This window comes from Triturus cristatus, chromosome 9, assembly GCF_964204655.1.
Source record: "Triturus cristatus chromosome 9, aTriCri1.1, whole genome shotgun sequence".
Lineage (NCBI taxonomy): Eukaryota > Metazoa > Chordata > Amphibia > Caudata > Salamandridae > Triturus > Triturus cristatus.
Genome location: NC_140592.1, coordinates 1,133,860,078 through 1,133,882,278, shown reverse-complemented (window position 1 = coordinate 1,133,882,278; position 22,201 = coordinate 1,133,860,078). Strand labels below are relative to the sequence as shown.

Genomic DNA, 22,201 nt, shown 5'->3' with positions numbered 1-22,201 from the left:
GAGCCGGGATGGCATCGTGACAAGATTTACACAGTCATTCAGAACGTTGTCATCGCTCGCATTTTACAGCCCAGTAGCCTCTGACCCACTATAGGCGCAAAGGCCAAAAGAATTATCCAGCAAGCGATGCCTGAGGCATGCCTCACCAGTAACCTAGAAAATAAATAGGACGGGAAAATTTTATAGAAAAGTCAGAGGTACACCACAGCCAATAAGAACCTCGGGATTTTGTGCAGCGGACTAGGATTGGTTTAAATGATTCCAACGCCCTAGTACTACTAGTCCCAGGTCAGGGTCCCTCCCTCTCGCGGACCATTCACGGTGTGTGTTCTGTCATCAGGATTGGCTGTTCTGTGACCCGGAAATACTGAATTAAGGACAAATGCCGTCCGTAAAAGATCATTAACGGGCAACGGATTTTGGGCTGAGTTTGCGGACTGTCCGTGTAAGTAGCGGACTGGTGGTCCTCTTATCTGCCATGGGATGCCCCTGCTATATCACAATTTAGGTCCATCCTTGTACTTTCTATATAATCTTTAAAGTTATGCAAAGTTTGGAGTCCAACTTATAAAACCACCCAAATCAGCGGTGGACATGGCAAATGTTTACTAGGCAGTCGATATATAGGGATCAGGCGCTGGGCGGTGTCAGAAAAGGGGTATAGTCATGAGGAGCTAACAAACATGGCAACATGTTAGCAGGAGATCGCAATAATAATAAACATTGGGAGAATGTGTTTTCACTATTGATATGTTACAAAGAAATACGTAGATCATGGCTTGTGCCACTATGTAGAAATTTAGGCTTAAAACAATGTGCACAAGCATGCAGGATATTGCGTTATGATACCTCACCCCCTATCGTGTTCACTGTTTCCCGTTTTTTGCATAGCATGTGGCGAAGGAGGTCCACTTTTATCAATTAAACCATCGATGTGTAAATCTCAACTTTGATAACTTCTGTTTAATAACTTTTTACCTGTATGTATAAATATTTATGTTTTATCTTGTATGTACATATTTTATCTGTGCTTTTATGGTCAACGACCGAAATAAAGCTATCAAAGTAAGTAAGATATGTTTTTTAGAAGTGGTGATTTTAGGTGGGTGGCAGCTATACTAAAGCCACTTTTTGCTTCTAAAATCACGAGTCTCCCGCCGGAAGCGGAGCTGTTGGTATGTTCACAAGTCACTCATCTATTACAAACTCTACTTAAAAGATATTTGGGACAAGGAAACATGAGATACATTTTGGCGTACTTAACTGATCATAGGCATACTGCGTTGTAAGATAATTTCGGAGTTAATACACTTGCTGTAGAGTTTCTGGGGACCCACAAGTTTCAGTGTATAATAGCAGTAAACGTAATCTGATAGTTCGTGCCTTTGCCGAATAGATCTATATGCGTTCTCTGGCCACATGTTCATCATTAAACAGCTTGGTTAGAAGAATGCCCTTGCTTAAGTGCATGTCTTGTTAGGTGGTGGTCAAAGGTTTGCATTTTATGTTGGATATCGAAAGGGATTTAAGTGGGATGAAAAAACTGTGGGGGGTCTCTCAAAGGGGCGTGGCCAATGTAATTAAGGGCGTGGCATAACAACATGTAAACTAAAAATCTGTGCTTCGGATAGTGTACCGCCCGACTTGTATTTTGCTGTTTCTGTCATTGCATCCAGATATATGATACAACAAGTAACATCATACCTCAGGACTATTGGCTTTGTCAATGGTTGTTAGTTGCATAAGGTAAATAATCAGCAACTATGGCTTGTTGTATATAATATTGAAAACGCTTCCACTTAAAGCCCTGGTGATACCACGACAATGTTGCTGCTCCTGAGTTTCAAAAAGAGAAGGCAAATCCAGAGAGAAAATGACTCTGTATGAAGGATTTCCCTTCCCCCACAATGCTCACCTGGCATGACGTCATGCCGTAACTTCCCCACTAGTGAGAAGTGAGCAGTGTGAGCACGCACACATCGATGTGCCTGCGTCGCTGCAGTTCGGGAAAAACAGACCGCCTGTGCCAGGACACAAAACAGAGCCCGATAGAGACCCGTTTCAAGGCCCCCTTTAAAAACTGCCGGTGCTCAGCACCGGTGAGACCCGGCCCACTTAAAGCCCTGCTTGCTGTATATAATATTGAAAAAGCTACCCCTTAAAGCCCTGGTGACACCAGGACAATGTTGCCGCTCCTGAGTTTCAAAAAGAGAAGGGAAATCCAGAGGGAAAATGACTCTCTTTAAAGGATTTCCCTTCCCCTACCACGCTCACCTGGCATGACGTCATGCCGTAAGTACTCCACAAGTGAGAAGTGAGCAGTGTGAGCACACGCACATCTATGTGTCTGCTGTCATTGCAGTCCAGAAAAAAAATGGACCGTCTGTGCCAGGGCACAAAACAGAGCCCGATAGAGACCCGTTTCTAGGCCCCCTTTAAAAAATTGCCGGTGCTCAGAACCGGTGAGACCCAGCCCACTTAAAGCCCTGGATATCACATTGTTAATGTTTTTGACTCTGGCATCATTGTGTGATTGCAAGTTACAATCCTGATAAAAATAGGTTGTCGAGTTATCCACCCACTTCAAACAGCAAGTCATACTTTTGAAACCTTGTACCTCTGTTGTTCATTATTTCAAGGTTGTTTAAAATGGGTTATAATCATTAGCAATAAACACAACATTACATTGACCTGTATTGTGTGATTATATAAACGATTATTAGTGGCACGGTTGTAGACTTAGGCTGACACGCTAAGCATTTATTGAGAGCATATATTCAAGAACACATCCTATGAAGTCCTGGGAAAGTTGAAAATACTTTACCATTACCTCCCCATCACAGTCCTTAACAAATGAGCGATAGCTCCTCCCCACAGAAATACCAAGCAAAAAATCTCCCCAGGTCCCATCCAGGCCACTCCCACATCCTGTGGCACATAACGCCTGACCCACTGAACCACATCCTGTTGTTTTTTTATGCAGTTGAGCGTGCAATGAACTCTCATGGAATTAGGTAAGTGTGAAACAGTCTGCTATATCGTCCATTTGTTTCTTGGGTTAATTGGAGTCCCTGCTGTAGCGGGACTGTTCGATACTTGAGCGGGAGTATGTCTACCCTTCCGGTCGCCTAAGGTGTTCCTGGGCCGGGAGTGATGGCTATCAGCCCTGGGGCACACATGCTGGTGAGGTTCCTGCTTCAGCAGAACCTCCTGGGTTGGTATTGTGCATGGGTTTCTGGTGAATGTTTTAACACTGAACCGGCGCGCCTGGGGTGTGGTGGGGAGGCCCCTCCTTGACGAGGAGGGGCTCTCGGCTTTGGCCGCGTACGGTCTGGGGTCTCGTCGGAGCGGAATCGCTGAGTCCTCTCAGTATGGGGGTGGAGTCTATCGCGCGCTCCGGTGGAGGTTGGTTGCTGCTGAATACAAAATTTGCTAGCATTCGCGCCAAGAATTTTCAATTCTATTAAGTACACGGAGGCGAAGATTATGCTTTCTCTCTCTTTACTGCACAATTAACAGCAGCCAATAAGAACATTCAAAACATATTGAAAGTAAAACATTCCCAGAATGCTTAGCATCACATTGTCAACACCATAGAGACTAGCCCTATAAATAACTGTCCACACGGAACACTTCCTTTTTCTTTGCCCAACGAGCAGAGTCCAACTTGAACAGAATTATAGTCCAAAAACATCAAAATGGATCCTGATCACAGCAGACCGGAGATCCAACAGGAACTGTAGAACGTGCACATGAAGGTCGAAGACCCTTCCAGTTCAAAAGACCACCAGGATGGTTTAATCGCCTTTCTGGTCTTTGCCTGAAATGAAAAAGACGTACTCGTAACAACTGATTTAACTTGCCTCTTAGGGAGGGTAACATGACAATTATGCATCATAATAAGTACCCTGGGCAGGATAATCTTCTCCTCCGTGTCCTTAATAGAATTGAAAATTCTTGGCGCGAATGCTAGCAATCTTTTTATTCTATTACAGGACCGGAGGCTTCAGATTATGCTAGTTTAACGCTTATCCAAGAAAAACAGAAGCAACATCACCCACAGGTTTGTAATAAAACTGTTTGAAAGTGGAACTAGAAGACCAATCAGCCGCTTTCATAATATCTTGTATACTAGTTCCCAACATAAATGATTTTGAGGCCATAGCGCCTCTGACTGAATGCGCTCCACATAAATCGGTACCAGTACCGGCCTCTGACATTACATATCTAAGCCACCTGGCAATCGTAGCCAAGGTAACAGGTTTGAAAGGTTTTTGCAAAGCGATTAGCAACCTTGAACAACCAGTGGGTCTGAGCGACCGTGTAGAATCTTCATATACACTTTACTACATTTGACAACACAGAGTTTTTCATTTAATGGAAAAGCATTGTAATCAATAGATTTGGAAAAAGTTTTAGTGTGAGCTGTTATCACAAAGATACACCTTCAGGAGAAAATATTCTACCCTCCAAGTCTAACACTTTAATGTCGGAAACCCTGCGACATGCAGATAAACATAACAGCATGGCCAACTTACCTGACAATTGTTTCCTGGACAGTAATTCGTTACTAGGCCATTGTTCAAATAACTGCAATACCTTAGAAACATCCCATAAAGAGGTATACTTAGCCCTAGGAGGGTTCGCTATACGTATCCCTTTGAGAAGTTTACACACTATCGGATGCATACCGACAGGCCTGCCCTCTAGATGTGCATGACCCACGGAAATAGCTGAACGGAAATTGTTTACCGATCTATAGGATAAACCATCAGCGGCTTTTTGTGATAACAAATTTTAAATGTGAAAGATATCTGCTTCCACGGGATCCAGGTGTCTCTCCAAGCACCAACCCAACCAAGCCTTCTATGCGGAACCATATCTCTTCCTGGTAGATGGGACCCAGGCTTGTTGGATAAAACTGGAAGCTTGCTCCGAAATTCCTGGCAACGACCACTGTTGCCGGAAAGCTTCCGGTCCATCAGGGACAGCTGCCCCGGGAGGACTAACGGGTGGAGCTCCCCCTGAGGGCCCTGGGGCATCATCTGGAAGCACGAGAGACAAAATGGAGAATCGCACGAAATCTCCAGCAGGACAGGAAACCTTGGCTGCGACTTCCAAATCGGGGTGACCATCACAATCTCCGCTTCTTGCCGAACCACTTGATTCACTACCCTGGGTATCAGGATGAATGGGGGAAATGCATACTGGGTATTCTGAGACCAATCCTGAGTGAAGGCATCGGTCGCTCTCGCTAGGGGATCTGGCCTCCAACTGAAGAAGGACTCCAGTTGATGATTCAGCCGGGAGGCACAAAGATCTATTTGGAATGGACCCCACAGTGACTGGAGCTGACGAAATAGGGACGGACAAAGCTTCCAATCGATGTAATCTTTCAGATGACAGGATTACCAGTCTGCTACTGCATCGTCTCAACCCGGAATGTACACTGCAATCACTGTGATCTGATGTGCTAGGCAATAATGCCAGAAATCCTTGGCGATCTCCGCCAACATCGGGGATCTGGTACCCCCAGTTTGTTTATATACCTCACAGCGGAGATATTGTCCATTCGTAACAGAATACAACACAATACCTTCCTGGGTGAGAGAGTGCGAATCGCAAATGACCCCGCCAGGAGCTCAAGGCAATTGATATGCAACTCCAACTCCTGGACAGACCATCTGCCCCCCTTGGTCACCTCCCTGCAGCTGGCTCCCCAACCCGACCTGCTGGCATTGGATTCTATGACCACTTCTGGGAGAGATCCGAAGATCGCCCGACCATTCCATGCATCGACGTATGTCAACCACCATTGAATCTCCGCTCGGGCATCGTCCGTCAGTGGGACTCGATCCGAGTAAGACAGGCCCTTTTGTAGATGTCTGATCTTGAGACGTTGAAGGGCTCGGTAATGTAAAGGTCCCGGGAAAATCGCCTGTATGGATGACGCTAGTAGGCCCACTAAGCGAGTGATTGCTCGTAAGGACATCACTTGTGTGTCGAATTTTCCTCAGTTCCTTCTTCAGGTCTCTCGGCTTCTGTTTGGGCAATTGAAGCTGGGCTGACTGAGGGTTGATCACAAATCCCAAGAATTCCAAGGACTGTTTCGGAACCAGAACTGACTTCGACTTGTTTATGACAAATCCCAGACTCTCTAACATTGTCATTGTTATCTGCAGGTGAAGGACCGCTAGGGAAGCCGAAGGGGCCTTTATCAGGATGTCGTCGAGATAAACTATTAAGCGTATTCCCTGCTCCCGAAGGTGTGCAATCACCGGTTTCAATAACTTGGTGAAGCACCAAGGAGCCGAGGAGAGACCGAAAGGCAGGACGAAATATTCCAGGCGTCTACCGCGCCATTGGAACTGAAGGAACCTGCGATGAGGCAGAAAAATGTGAACCATTAGGTACGCGTCTTTGAGATCGAGACGGACCAACCAATCCGCTTGTCTCAGGATGTCCGCCAGGAGATGGATCCCCTCCATCTTGAAGTGATGGTAAAGCACGAAGGAATTGAAGTCTTTCAGGTTTAGTACTAATCTGTAACCGCCGCCCCTCTTCTGCACCAGAAAGACATTACTGCAGAAGCCCGCAGGCCCCTCTTTGCAGTAGGCGACCGCGTGCTTCTCCAGCAAGTCTTCTATTTTGCGATCTATAAAAAGTTTGTCTTGTTGGGAAAAATACAGAGGGGGCGGGAGATATTCCTGCGAGGGAGTTTGAAAGAAATCTATTCGAACCCCTTGTCCTATCTGGAGAACCCAGGCATCCTGAGTAATGACGCGCCAATTGTGAAGAAAATGGCGAATCCGACCCCCCTAAGGATAGAGATACAGAGACAGAGGGCTTACCTGCTGTAATTTGAGGCTGGAAGTTTCCTCTCTGGCCTCCTCGATGGAAACTGCGCCGGTTGGAGTGCCTTGTGGGGTAAAATGTGCCTCCTCTGGTGGGGTCCTGGTAGTCGCCGCGGTCGTAACCCCCTCTGGCGGGACCTTGCTGGTACTGACGGCCTGGCGAGCGGCCCCTGCCTCACCCGGCCCGTCCAAAAAGGCCCGTGTGAAACACCCTCTTGATATTTGTCTGGGCCTTGTCCAATGAAGTGAAAGTCCCTACATATTTGGAGACATCCTTGACAAAACGCTCCCCGAACAAGAGGCCGTCCGCCAAGGGACCTGGTTCAGCAGCTGCTAACTCGGTTAAGTTAGTATCCATGTACATCGGGAGTGACTTTCTGCGCTCCGCTGAGATGGCACAATTCGCGTTGCCCAAAAAGCAGATGGCACGCTGCGTATAACCAGCGAGAATATCGGGGTCAATGGGGTCACCGGACTCCTTGGCTAACAGCGCTAACTCAAGGATCTTGGACAAGGGACCGATGGTATCCAACAACTTATCCTGGCACCCTTGCCAGGCCCGATCGACGCCCTTCTTAGGATCTTTCTGGAATTTTTTCACGAAGGCCAGCATATTCAGGTCGATATCGGGAGTCTCTGCGACTTTGTCGGGTACATCCGGGCGCAGGCATTCCGACCTAAGTCGGTTCTTGACTTCCCTGTCGAAAGAGCGCCTCAAATTCTGGTGTATGTAATCTGCATCCTCCGTAGGAGGTGCCCAATCAGATGACCTCGGATGTATGATCTCTTGTGGGTTGAGGTCAAAAGGATTGGCGGGCTGATAGACTGGGGGGGACTAGGTACGGATAGAAGGCCTCTTGGCCTTTTTCTTCTTAGAAGATGCTGTATGCCCAGTTGAATCCTTGTCTGTACCAGTATCAGTAAACACTTTGGAAGATGAAGGTAAAGGATTGGAAGCTGCAGAATAAGGATGATCCCGTGTAGAAGGGGAGGGGAGCTTGAACAGAGCCTGCGCTTGCGGCCAACTGGGCGTCTTGGCAGTAGGGGAGTTACCTCTCTGGGAGGACGTGGAAGTATTCCCAGCATCTTGTTGGAGCATGTCATGTTGCTTAGCGAAATTTTCCAATTGCGCCGTAATAGGCTTCAATTGTGAAAAAAAGGGGGATGACCTGGACCTTAGTCATTTCTATACGTTATTGAATTAACGTGAAGATCAAACACATTCCTTCAATTGTTTGATCAGATATTTTTATTTTACCTTATTATTCTTTTGAAAAAGAACACGATATAGTCATATCAAATTTTCATACATCAATACAATAAATCATTATTCATTCCTGTACATTTACAAAGAACATTTAACAATACATTAACAGGACATTACCAAAAAGACAACATTACTTTCTAGCCCCAATTTGAAGGGTATAATGCATTTTGTTGAGCCTAGACACTCTTAAAGAGGTACAAATAAGGTCTCTACAACAAACAAGGGGAACACTTTAATAGCTATACCAGGGGTGGATAGAATAACCCTCTGTCTAGAGTGAAATTGGATTCACAAACCCTCAATGTTTGACATTTTGCTGCCAACGCGTTTCGAGTCCCAGGCAAAAAATTACAGGGGCTCTCATCAGGGCTTCTGAATTTTATGGATAATGGTGTTGCCTGGCAGAAGATATTCTTTCTGTCAAATTATAGCTTCAGTGGAGGGCAATGGAAATAAATTCTTTAAAAGGTGCAACTTCAATCCTATTTCTTCGTCCGTTTCTTTTTGCACGGTCGCATTTTCAATAATCTCTATTCCGAATAACTTCCTCAGCTTGTGCTTCTATTTTAAACGAGTGCGTCATGACTAAGCCTGGCCAAAACACTACGCTACGCTTGCGTAGTTTGCGCTACTTCGCACTACGCGAATTGCACGTAGCACAGTGCAAACACGCGTAGCGTAGTGTTGTGTAGTGCAGCGGTCATTTTTTGTTTGCTCGCAATCCTCAACGTCAAGTTGGCGACCGTGAGCAAGCAAAATGACATCCCGGTGAGACTTTTTCCTCGTTCGCGATCAGCAACATCAAGTTGGCGATCGCGAGTGTTGAAAATAAACCTCCTGGCGAGATTCTCAACGCGAGGAGGTCAGGTATCTCATAGCGAGTGGTCGCGTATGCTCGCGACTGCTCGCGATGAGAAACTACCAGTCCGCGTTGAGAAAGCTGCCGCTCGAGTAAAAATCTACTCGAGCAGCAGAAAACTACAGCTCGCACTGTGCAAGATGCCGTTTTCAATGATTGCACAGTGCCGGTTGCTTGTCCGCACTGTGCAATCATTGAAAACGACATCTTGCACAGTGCGAACAGGGTACTACGCAGTTCGCGAAGTGCTATGCGTAGCTCGCGTAGTGCGAAGTGCACTTTGCGTAGCTTCGCGTAGTGCTACTTCGCGAACTACGCCCAGGGTTAGTCATGACGCCACCTGGCTGGATCTTGCACAGATTATCTGACCACAAATTCCTTGTGTCAGGAAACGCTATCTCAATTTGAATGCTGTGACAGCATTTGAATTGAGATAGCTGACAGGAAGTGCGATGAAATGAAAGCTAACAGTAATGGGTATATGCGAGGAATCACTAGGATGGATTCGTAAGCCGTGATGTGAAGCGTTTCCTGACACAAGGAATTCGTGGTCAGATAATCTGGGCATGATCCAGCCGTGTGCGTCACGATGCACTCGTTTAAAATAGAAGCGCAAGCTGAGGAAGTTATTCGGAATAGAGATTATTGAAAAGTCGACCATGCAAAAAGAAACGGACGAGGAAATAGGATTGAACTTGCACCCTTTAAAGAATTTATTTCCATTGCCCTCCACTGAAGCTATAATTTGACAGAAAGAATATCTTCTACCAGGCAACATTACCCATAAAATTCAGAAGCCCTGATGAGAGCCCCTGTATTTTTTTGCCCAGGACTCGAAACGCGTTGGGTGACAAAATTTCAAACATTAAGGGATTGTGAATTCAATTTCACTCTTGACAGAGGGTTATTCTATCCACCCCTGGTATAGATATTAAAGTGTTCCCGTTGTTTGTTGTAGAGACCTTATTTGTACCTCTTTAAGAGTGTCTAGGCTCAACAAAATGCATTATACCCTTCAAATTGGGGATAGAAAGTAATGTTGTGTTGTTGGTAATGTCCTGTTAATGTATTGTTAAATGTTCTTTGTAAAGGTACAGGAATTAATGTAATGATTTATTGTGTTGGTGTATGAAAATTTGATATGACTATATCGTGTTCTTTTTCACATAATTTTTGAAAATCAAGAAAAATAGTTTGAATAATAAGCTAAAATAAAAATACCTGATCAAACAATTGAAGGAATGTGTTTGGTCTTCACGTTAATTCAATAATTTATAGAAATTACTAAGGTCCAGGTCATCCCCCTTTTTTTCACAATTGTATGGCCCTACCTGGCCCTTGTTCTCTTTGGGCCTAACTCCTATATTGAATGGTAATAGGCTTCAAAGCGGCCGCAAGCGCCTTGTTAACAGTCTTAGGGACCGCTACCTCCACCGCCTTATTGACGGAGTCTTGGAACAGAAGTGTCAAGGGCATTCACAAGGTTGTCCTCCAGGAGGGGCCTATGCTCCTCCTCATAGCACCCATACCCATCCTCCTCGAAATGGGCCCAGTCTTCCATCGCTAAACTTAAGGCAAGAGACTGTATGACAAATCAGCAAAATCCCAATGGAATCCGTCAAGGGGGAGCAGCCCTGGTGCAAGAATACACTTGTAAGTTCAATAGTAGTCTAAATGCTCCTCAGCAAAGCTGTAGTCAAAAAACAGCCCCAAAGGGCCTCAAGAGCCAGAAATTAATATATAAAAGCCTGCACACGGCTATGGCCTGCCTTATTCTTCAGCTCAGGATAGGCGTCTGCAAAGGTACATGAAGGACAAGCTTGAGCTCCGGACCGCGTTTGAAAAATGCGTGTAGCGAAGAGTAAACGATAATGGGCGTCGCGTAGCCCAAAACAAGCCTAATTGGGCTACGCGACATAAGGCTCTCTGACAATGCAGGCCCGATGAGGGAAGGCTCCCGCGTACCGCTACGAAGACACGCGGTGAGGCTGGTGAGGATAAAGGCAGTCGGAAGGTGAGAGCGCGTTTTTGAGGACAACTGCCACCTTCCGAGAGCCCAGTGAAAGCTCTAGCGCGACGCGCTACCAGTAAATGCCACCGATAATCTTAGAACAAAGTTGTGCGTTACAAGCAATACATAGCGCATTATTTGAAACACATACAGTGCTTAAGACCATCAATAATGTAGCCAAAAGACAATATATAGTAACTAAAAGGGAGGCCCGGATTGAACAAGAATCTATCTATTTATGCTCTGACCTCCACAGGACCTAACAATATCATAAAAGTGTACAAGGACACAAGGGTACCAGGTCCCAATATCAAACTTCAGTCGGACACTTGAGTACAATACATGTAACAGCATAAAGGATTTGTAATTATATGTTGTATATGTGCGATATAGGAAGTCGCGGCTCATTGTACATGAAATGTTTACTTGTAAAATGTACTGTCATTTTGTGTTTTAACCATCATCTCACATTTTTGTGTTTGTAATTTGTCGCTGTTGAGTCATGTAAAATCATGTATGTTACTGTTCTATATAAGTGTAAAAGCATGAGCTGAAATTTAAAAAAAACTGAAAAAGATAAATATCAGACTGGTTAAGAACCCGGCACAAGAGTATTTATTTAACAAAACCAGTTGGGTTTCACATTTGAAGCAAGATACGGGAAATCCTAATATCTGAAAAAAAGTAAACCAAAGTAAGGACCGTTCATTGGTTGAAAAAGCCTAGAGAGACTCCTGCAGCTCTCTATCTATAAAATAAGTACAATCTATGGTCTGGGAGGCATTGTTTTGTAGCAACTCTATTTTTATTCCAGCCTCCACAGTACGAAACTGAATCACTCCCCATTAGGAGGCCTCTGGGTTTGACTCATCATGGATGGTGTTAAACGGTCAGAGAAGTGTAAGCCCTTGTTGGAAGAGGAGGTAGTTGCTTGGTCTTCCACTGCACCTTCCTTGGCTGAAATACAGAAGATGATTGATGCCGCTGTGGCTGTGGCCTTTCTGGCTAGGGAGTCCACAGGGTCAAAAAAGGCAGCAGTTGGATGCTCCGGTTTCCCCTGATCTTGAAGAGGATTCGGATGAGGAAGTGAAGAGTCGGTTTATTTATGGGGCGGACCTTCACAATATTCTGCAACATGTGCGGGACAATTTAGGGTTCCCTGATCCCTTGGAGGGTGATGAGTCGGAATGCCTTCCTGTTCATAAGTCAGTACAGAATGTACTGGAAGGAGAATGGAAGGATATTGATAAACATACCTTTCCCAGGTTTCTTTCTAAAAGATATCCTTTACAGGGGGTTTCAAAGGAATTCCCTTCAGTGATGAAGGTGGACTCTCTATTAGCTAGACTGGCGTCACAAAGCCTGGTGGTTTCCGAGGATGCTGTACCTTCTGATCCTGGGGACAAGAGGGTTGAAGCAGCTTTGAAAAGGTCCTTTGCTGCTTCCAAGCTTGCTGTTCGTTCAGCTGCTTACACTAGTTATCTGGTTCAGTCTCTTCTGAAGGACTGTCAGTGTATTTCAGAACATCTGTTGCAGGAGGAGGATCCCTCTGATTCCTTGACAATGTTGGATCAGCAGCTGCATTTCTTGGCTGACTTATCCTTTTGATTCCCTTAATGCGTTGGCTGCGGCGGCTGGTGCCTCGGTGGCGTCTTGGAGACAGTTGTGGTTTAAACCTTGGAAGGCTGAGGTGGCATAGAAGACGGGCTCAAACTGTTAGGGGAACCATTGGAGGGTTTGATAAAGAAAACGTCGGAGGACAAAAAATTGTTGGCTCCCGTCCGCCTTTGTGCAAAAGGGAAAGTTTGTGGGGCATTTGGGCAGGCTTTTCAGTCTTGGCTGGCCGTCCAGCCCTTTCGTGGTAGGGGACGTGGAAGAGGTGTCCCTTCCTTCCACAAATCCCGGGGTCAGCAGGGACTCTCTGGTGCTCCCAGGCAGTCAAAATCATGACTATGTGAAGAGGTGGACTCACAGGAAGAAATACAGGAAAACGTAGTATTGGAGAAGGGTCTTTAATGTAGTTCCTTATAATGAAACCTCATCCTTCAGCCGACAACTCCAACTGACTAGCAGTTCAAGTAGCAACATTCTATACAGGAAGTATTCTAACAAAGAACACAGATCCATAGCAACAAGGGAGAAAGACATAGTAAAGGTAAGAACACCACATCACCTCCCCTTTTTCACTAACAGAATTAACAAGATGACATGAAATAAGGTAAAAAAGAAACACATACAAAGTTACATTAGACACAATCTTGAAGACGAAGGGTAACCGTTCTCAACCTGCAAGGTCTCCTTTCATCTGCTTGTGAAGGAGCAGTAGGAATACCAGAGGAGTTCTCTTCAGCACATTTGGAAGGGCATTTGGCAATTCTGTTGAGGTACCACACTCTATGATCTTGGGTTCTGACTGCATTGCTCAAGAGTTTGATAACCTTGATCGGTTGACCAAACTTGGACTTACCAAATCTTCTTTCAGGGAGTTTGACCCTGACCCAGTCACCAACCCGAACAACAGTTCTTTTCACAGCTTTTCTCGCATCAAACACACTCTTCCTTTTCACCATTTTCTCCAACTTGCGATCTTTCCAACCCACTGTGCGGTCAACAACACCACCTGCTTCCATCCTTCTCGAAGTCACCCAAAGGGGATTGACTTGCGTACTAGGCACCCTTCCTTTAAATAACGTGAATGGTGAAACACCTGTAGAGGAATGAGGTGTGAATCTGCATTCACACACCTTTTTGTTGACCGCCTCTTCCCAGTTGCAGCTAGAGGCAAGAGCTAATTGCATAGCTTCTTTGAGAACGCTTACAAACCTCTCAACCACACCATTGCATTCAGGATGATATAATGCTGCACGTTTGTGTGTAATCCCCCTCTCACTCAAGAACTTTTCTACTGCCCCAGAGGTAAATTGTACTCCATTATCCGTTAAGATGGAACCTGGTAACCCTTCACTTGCAAAAAGATCATCTAGAAAACAAATCACAGATGATGAATCAACCGAATTAACAATTTTAATTGCCGGCCACCTGGAGAACATATCTACACAAACAAGGATGTAAAGATCTTGGGACCTGACCCAGGATATCCACTGCAATATCCACCCAAGGACCAGTGGCTTGTTTTCTGACACCCATAGGCTGAGTTCTACACTTGAGAACCTTTTCACTATTGGCACATTGAGAACAACACCGTACCAACCTCTCAATCTGAGCATCCATTGCAGGCCACCAATAGACTTCTCTAAGCCTTTCTTTTGTTTTAGCTATCCCCATATGACTAGAGTGTGCATTTTCTATCAACTTGTCACGTAGAATCAAGGGAACAACAAGCCTATTTCCTCTAAAAAGTAGTCCATTAGAAAATGACAATTCCTCTTTCATGCACCAGAATCCTCTAACTTGATCATTACACTCACGCTTTTCGCACCACCCGTCACGCACAAAACACATGACTTGCTGTAAGACCGGGTCATCTCTCAAACTTGTATTCCATTCTTCTTCAGTCACCACACCTTCAGTTACCACACAAACTTTTAAATCCTCCCCAGTCTTCACCAGCAAGACAGTCATCATCACAATCATCAGGAATGGCTGCACCACCGAGTCTGGACAAACAATCAGCAAGGATGTTGTTAGCTCCTGGTAAATAGCAAACATGAAATTCAAAATCTTGCAGCGCAACAACCCATTTCCTTGTCCTAAGGGAGACGCAATCAATTCCTTTCTTTTCAAATACCTCTTTTAAGGGCTTGTGATCATAGACTACCGAAAAGTGTTTGCCCCACAAAAATTTCAAGAAACGCCCAGTATTCAGCTAAAGCTTCCTTCTCTACCACAGAGTAGTTGCACTCGGCTCATCTAAGCGGTCTGGAAATTAACAAAATGGTTTTATCAACCTTTTCACCAGGTTGTAAAAGAACAGCACCTTGTCCCTTGCAACTAGCGCCCGTCATGACATAGGACTCATTTGAAGGGTCAAAACTAGATAAACTAGGTGCCTTATTCAAACAATCTTTGATTACATCAAATTTGTCACAAGGCTTGTCCCAAATGAATTAATGTCCTTTCTTCAGCAAACCTCTGACATTTTCTGTTTTCTGTGCAAAACCCGGGATACATTTGTTATAAATTTCTGCCATTCCTAAAAACGTAATCAGTTCAACCTTGTTTACAGGATAGTTGAGATTGGAGATGGCCTCAACCAATGATGGTTTTGGCTTGATGCCTGACCCTGAAATCAAATTACCAAGGTATTCAATCTTCTTGACATCAAATCTGCACTTATCTAACCTGAGAGTAAGTCCTGACTCTTGTAATTTGGACAAAACCACATTTACCCTTGCATCATGTTCTTGTAGACTCACACCATGAACAAGAACATCGTCCTGGTACACCTTAACTCCATCAATGCCAGCCAAAATGTTTTCCATCACCCTTTGAAATACCGATGCGGCTGATATCAGACCAAAAAGCATTCTAAGGAACTTAAAAGTGCCAAACGGAGTGATAAAAGCCGTCAGATCTTGGCATGAGGGGTGGAGTCTGATCTGATGGTAGGCCGAGGATAGGTCCAATGTTGAAAAGTGAGTGGCACCACCTAAGGAGGACAACATTTCAGCAATGTTTGGAAAAGGATAACGGTCAATAACCACAGCCTTGTTGAGTTCTCTCATGTCAATGCATAATCTTGCCTCTCCGTTGGCCTTTCGGGCCATAACAACTGGAGAGACCCATTCAGTGGCCTCAACCTCTTGAATGACACCATTTTCTAACAGCTTGTCCAACTCAGCCCTCATCTTATCTTTGACCAACAATGGTACATTCCCGACTTTGGCCACCTTGGGTATTGAATTATTTTTCAATTTGATCAGGTGTAAGTATTTTTTAAGACAACTTAATTATTTATCAGAAACCTTGGGAAACTTGGTAATCCATGAGCCGTGATCTGAGATAGAAGCAACAGAGGGTAGATCCCTTAAACATACAGAGGGAGACTCATTGGGGTCAAGATAAACACCAAGATCACGTTGATGAGACCAACTGATCAGGGAATCCCCTTTCATTGACACGTATATTTTCCCCGCTGTGATTCTACCTTTGAAGTCTGTCGTACCCATGAAATAACCCAACAGATTTATAGTTTGACCACCGTAACCTCTTGGTACTATGTCTGGTTTAAACAGCTTGACTTTTCTGAATAAGTGCTTTTCGTAGAATATTTTAGGCACTAAAGTGATTTTTGCCCCAGAGTTGAACAACATCTCGACATAGTTATTATTAATTTGAACTTTTTCCATGGGCCCATCAATCACTTGATCAGGCATGTGATAGACAAACAGATCTTCATCATCTTGATCATAAATATCTACTTCCCTGACTTTCTTTTGATCCCTATTGGATCTGCAACACTTAGAAAAAGGCCCCTTTTTTTTACAAAGAGAGCAAATAGTTTTCCATACAGGACAGTCTTTTAAATTAGCTAGATGTCCTGTATTCCCACAACGGAAGCACTTTACTGGAAAAGATTTATTATTAATAGTTGAACGTATCGACCTCGAGGAAAAAGGGGTCTCTGTGCAGACGGTTTGAGTGACTTGTCAGCAGTAGGAGTTTTAACCTCTTTCACGTCAACGGTAGAACTCTTATGATTCTCCGCATCTTTGCGTATAGCTTCAACTCAGGCTTTGGAGTGCTCATGCATCTTCAAAGTAGTGATAACTTCTTGAAGCGGCGGATTGTCTTTTTCCCAAAGAGTGTCTTTAGCTTTATCTATAGATGAACCCAACATGAGTTGATCTCTAAGCTGCTCATCTAGACTCTCAGCAAAAGAACATGTCGAAGCAAGCTTGCGTAGAGCTGTGACGTATTGGCCAACAGATTCATCATACCTTTATACTCTCTTCCCAAAGTAATATCGTTCTAAAACCATGCTCTTCTTAGGGAGATAATGTAAGTCCATTTTCTTAATGCAAATCTCGTATTCATTGAAGGAGTCAGCCTCACCATCAGGAAGATCTGGTAGGTGTTCAAATACCTCCTGTCCCTCCGAACCCAGACAATATAGGAAAAGAGAACACTTTCTTTCTGCACTTAGGGACGTACCACAAATCCTGGCGTAGTTGACAAATACTTTCTTCCATTTCAACCAGGGTATGGTAGGTTCTCCAGGAGCAGAAAGAGAGAAAGGAGGAGGAGTGACGTTCTGCATGACAACAAAAGGAAAGCAATAAGTATGCTTATAAGTAGGATGAGGAGTGAACAAATGTGCTAGTTTCACACAAACAGCGTTATATCGATACATAAGCTGTACTGGTAGAATCTGTAGAACTTAGCACATGCAGACAATGTAGTTCCTTATAATGAGACCACATCCTTCAGCCAACAACTCCAACTGACTAACAGTTCAAGTAGCAACATTCTATACAGGAAGTATTCTAACAAAGAACACAGATCCTTAGCAACAAGGGAGAAAGACATAGTAGAGGTAAGAACACCACATCATGCAAGGTTTCCAGAGGAGAATCCGGTTGGGGGTCGCCTCAGGACTTTTTTTTCAGTCTGGGTTGAGTTCGTCAGGGATCAATGGGTCCTTTGGATTATCAGGCATGGTTATCAGATCGAAGGTGTTCTGGGCTACCCCGGTTCCCAGGTCTCAGGTCAAATGTCGTGCTCTTTTGGACGGGGTTCAGGACCTGGTCTCTAAAGGGGCCGTGGTGAAGGTACAACAGGGAAAAGGAGTTTATTCGATCCTATTTCTGATCAGGAAACCCATTGGAGACTACCATCCTCTTCTGGATTTGAAGGCCGTGAATTTGTGCATTCCTCACCGGTCCTTCAAGATGGTGACTCTATAGTTGATTCTGACCTTCTTGTCGGTGGGGGACTTCCTCACTTCTGGTGTATCTCAGGGACGCCTCTTTTCATGTGCCGGTTCATGAGGCTTCGCAGCAGTTTCTTGAGTCTTGTGTGGGCTTCGACCATTACCAGTTTCAAGTATTGCCATTTGGTCTCCCTCCTTCTCCTAGGGTGTTTACTAAAGTGTTGGCACCCTTGATTGGGTTGTTACATGCTGAGGGGATCCAGTTTGTTTCCTACTTTCGATGACTGGTTGATTTCTTCCTCTTCTTTCCTTAAGGTGCAGTCTCATACCAAGGATGTCTGCCGTCTCCTACAAAAGTAAGGGTGGATTCTGAACTTGGAGAAGTTCCATTTTAGCCCTCTCAGGAACTGCTGTTCATTGGGGGGATCTTCAACACGAGGGTGGGGAAGGTGTTCCTGTCAGAGCCTCGCAGATTAACTCTGGTGCACGAACTGAGGATGGTGTTGGGCTCCCCATCTTCCATGGCTCACCAGTGGTTGAGAGTGCACGGCTTGATGTCTGCAATTGTGATTATTGTTCCCTGGGCCCGGTTGCACTTGTACCCTCTGGTGAATCATGTTCTGGGTCATTATTGTACTGGGTCTCCAAATCACGACGAGTTGATCCCGGGGGGGGGGGGGGGGGGGGGGGTGGGTGTTTTGGGTGATTTTCCAGGAGTTGTCCTGGTGGCTGGAGGAGCAGAATCTCTTGAAGTTGCCCTTCGTTTGTTTCCCAGGAGTGGTTGGTGCTGACAACGGATGCCAGCGAGCTCAGTTGGGGGGGCTGTGATGGCTCAGGAGTCCATTCAGGGGCTCTGGTCGGTCTGGGAGGCAGGGATGTCTTCCAGCTGGAGGGAGTCTAGAGCCGTTCAGTTGACATTGGTGCATTTGATTCCTTGGGTCCTGCAGAGGGATGTACTGTTGAGGACAGACAACACAGTGGTGGTATGTTATGTCAACCGCCACCGCAAGAGGAGTGCAAAGGAGGCTTCCCTCAACTTGTTAGCCAGCAGATTTGCCAGTGGGCAGAGTTGAACTTGTCTCTGAGGGCATTGCATCTGCTGGGGGTTTTAAACTCGGAGGCGGATAATTTGAGCAGGTTTTTCCCCTCCCTGTCGGAGTTTAATTTGGGTCGGGGGTGTTTGGAGTGCTCATGTGGAAGTTTGGGTTCCCGGTGGTGGACCTGTTTGTGACCCTGGAGAACGCCTTCAGGGAGAAGTTTTGCTCTCTAAGTCTGTCGGACTCGGTTTGGTGGGTGGATGCTCTGTCCTTTCAGTGAGAGGGGGCCTTGATGTATGCCTTCCCTCCTATTGCCTTGATTCAGAGGGTCCTGCTGAAGGTCAAGTTGGACCGGGCATCGGTGATCCTGGTAGTACCTGCTTGGAACCGAAGGCCTTGGTTTCCTCTGTTGATGCAGTTGGCGGTGGGTCCTTGCTGGCCGTTGCTGGTGGTTCCCTGTCCACTGTCATTTCCTCCCCTGTCCTGGGATTGTTAGGTCCAGTTGCATCTAGTGGGCTGGCTGTTGAAAGGATGAATCTTGTGGCTATGGGTTGCTCTCCTGAGGTGGCTCAGTTTATCCAACAGTCGCGTTGCTCTTCTACCCTTAAATCCTATGTACGGCATCGGGTGTCTTTTCAGGGTTGGTGTGCGGTTAGGGGCTGGTCTACTTTAGAAGTGGATCCTGTGTGTGTCTTGGGTTTCCTGAAGGATGGGTTCAAGTTGGGTCTGGCCGTTTCCACTTTGCGGGCTCAGTGGGCTGTGGTGAGGGCCTTTCGGGGTCAGGCCTGTGAGTCTGTTGTGCCTTTGGTGTCCCGGCTGTTGAAGAGTTGTTTTCTCAAGAAGCCGGCGGTTAAGTCCTTGGCGCCAGATTGGGATCTTCCGTTGGTGCTCACGGCCTTACAGTCTGCTCCTTTGAGCCTCTGGAGGAGATGTCTCCTCGTTTGCTGACAATCAAGGTGGTTTTCCTTGTCACTATTACCTCAGCCAGGAGGGTTGGGGAGTTGGGCTTGGTACTTTGTTCTTAGCCCTTTTTGAGGTTCTTTCTTGGTCGGGTGGGTCTCCGGGCTGATCTTTCCTTTGTCCCCATGGTTCCTTCCTAGTTTCACTGCTCGGACGATCTGGTTCTGCCCGTGTTGTGTCCTCATCCGCAGCCTGAGGATGAGGTGCGGCTGCACTGTTTGGATGTTAAATGGGCTCTTGGGGTGTACTTGGTTCGTACCTGGCTGTTTCGTAAGGTGGATTCTCTTTTTGTGACTTTTGGCCTGGCGGGCCAGGGTCTGAAGCCTTCTGGTGCTACTCCCAGTAGGTGGCTGAGCTATCGCTTATATGTTAAGGACTGTGACAGGGAGGTCTACGACTCGGAGTAATGAATATTACCGGTAAGTAACCGGTCATTTCTGTTTATCTCTTAGCAGCTTGTGAAGTGCCACTCCAAAGGATGTATATGAGCTTCCTCTGATGGGCAGCTAGGTGTGGCAGCAGTGCCTAATTTATGCCGATTGTTTCTGGCACTTAATTGCCAACACCAACTCTTATGACAGTCTGCCACATGGTGACACTGTTTGTTATTTAGAGATGAGCACAGCAATAGTTGTTTATTATTAATTCAATATACATAAAAAATGTCCAATACCTGCCACTTAAGCAATTCTTCTAGCTTTGGGGGCCTGGAATAGTCTGAAGTGCCAGCCTTGTAGGAGTGTGATGTTAGTAGGCATGTTTGTCCTTTTTTATTTATTCAGGAAGGGAGGCATTATTCAGCTGGTTTTGCTGGAAGATAATGTATGAGCCACCTGTGACTTTGTGTAGGAGAGTAGGATCTGCTTCTTATGGTTACCACCACTTTCTGCTGATGTTTCACTGGTTTTCGACTTTAGTCTGGCTGGGACCCTGCTATTCAGGGCCCCAGCCTAGCTGCTTCCTCTCTAAATTGATTGCATGTACTTTAGGTGCACTCCAGATTGGATTCTGGGGTACCCTTATAAGTCCCTAGTATATGGTATTCTATGTACCCAGGGCATAGGTACCCCAGAGGCCTACCAGGGGCTGCAGCATGTATTGTGCCACTCCTTGGAAGCCATTTAAAATGACACAACAGGTCTGCTACAGCAGCATGTGTAAGGTGGTATATGCACCCCTTACTGAGATATAGGATACCTATATCTCTCCATATCACTGCACATATAAACCTATCAGTCACCCCCTATGGCAGGCCTTATCAATTCTGAAGGGAGGGTGCTGAGTTTTATGTGAGAGGGTGCCCATGCATGAGCAGAGCCCTTTTCAGCCTTCGGAACCTTAATTTCGGAATTGGTTGTGATGCAGCCAAACCTTATACTCTTAAGTGCATTATAACCTCACGGTAAATGCTAACTTTGGAATGGCTGCATGGCAACATGTCATATTTGGTGTCAAACACCTTGGAATCATACCTCCACACCAGTAACTGGTGTAGGAGGTATGATTCCACTCTACTAGAGGGAGAACCATGACTTCACCGGTACACCCGGTACCAGCTTCACAGACCCTGGCATCACAAAGTGGATGCTGCCAGCCACAGACACGAGTCTTCCCTCCTGCTGCTGGACGAAACTGCGGCAGGGGAGGCCTGGACAATAGGTTTCCTGTCACAGGGAGGTGTGACCACCTCCCAGACAGGCTTTAGTGTATTGGGGCTGGGTGGGTGCACTCCAAGTGTGATTTCATGTCTGCACTGGGGGCACATTTGGTATCCCTGTGCATAGTCCAGCTCAAACCGGTTGCAGGGGCACTCAGCCCCTGCTCTGCAGCAAAACTGGACAAAGGACATGGGTGTAGCCACCACTCTGTCCTGACCCTCCCATAGGTGGGTCCCCAGAGTTTGTCCCACCCCTTCCTTGGGTCTAAAGTTTGAACCCCTGACTACAGGACTTTAGATTTACCTGGACGAAACTCTGCTACAGAATCCCAAAACTTCTACTATCTACACGACGTTGGATGACCGAAGAATATCCCTTGGAGTAAAGGAGTTACTCCCCTGCAAGGCAGGCACCAAAGACTCATCTGTCCGGTTTGCATTGACGCTGCTCCTGAAGGACACCGACGATTTTGTAACACAGGAGTTGTGTTTCCAAGCTCCCCGAGGCCGATCCGTGCTCTCAGCAACTCTTAGGTCCCAAAGCCCTTGTGGGAACCGTGCAACCTGGACACCGCGACCATTTGCAGCAGCATATGCTTTTTGGCGATCCCTGAGGCTGTGCTTTGGGCTTCTTGTAGTCCAGACCCCGAGCAGTGATTCCACCGAAGATTGCTGGCCTACACTCCTCGAGTGACCCATGGGCTGGTATCTATTGATTCTTCTC

General features: G+C 45.9%; 1 protein-coding gene across 2 annotated transcripts in view; it reads left to right on the top strand.

The window, feature by feature from the left end:
• The first annotated feature begins 300 nt into the window (after positions 1 to 300).
• PTGR2 (prostaglandin reductase 2) overlaps positions 301 to 22,201 on the top strand; it is a 389,700-nt gene continuing 367,799 nt past the window's right edge. Inside the window, exon 1 of one of the 2 annotated variants that reach the window (XM_085627049.1) lies at positions 301 to 445. The gene's annotated coding sequence lies outside the window, so the exon portion shown is untranslated. The remainder of the gene's footprint in view (positions 446 to 22,201) is intronic. The other variant, XM_085627050.1, reaches the window with a different exon arrangement.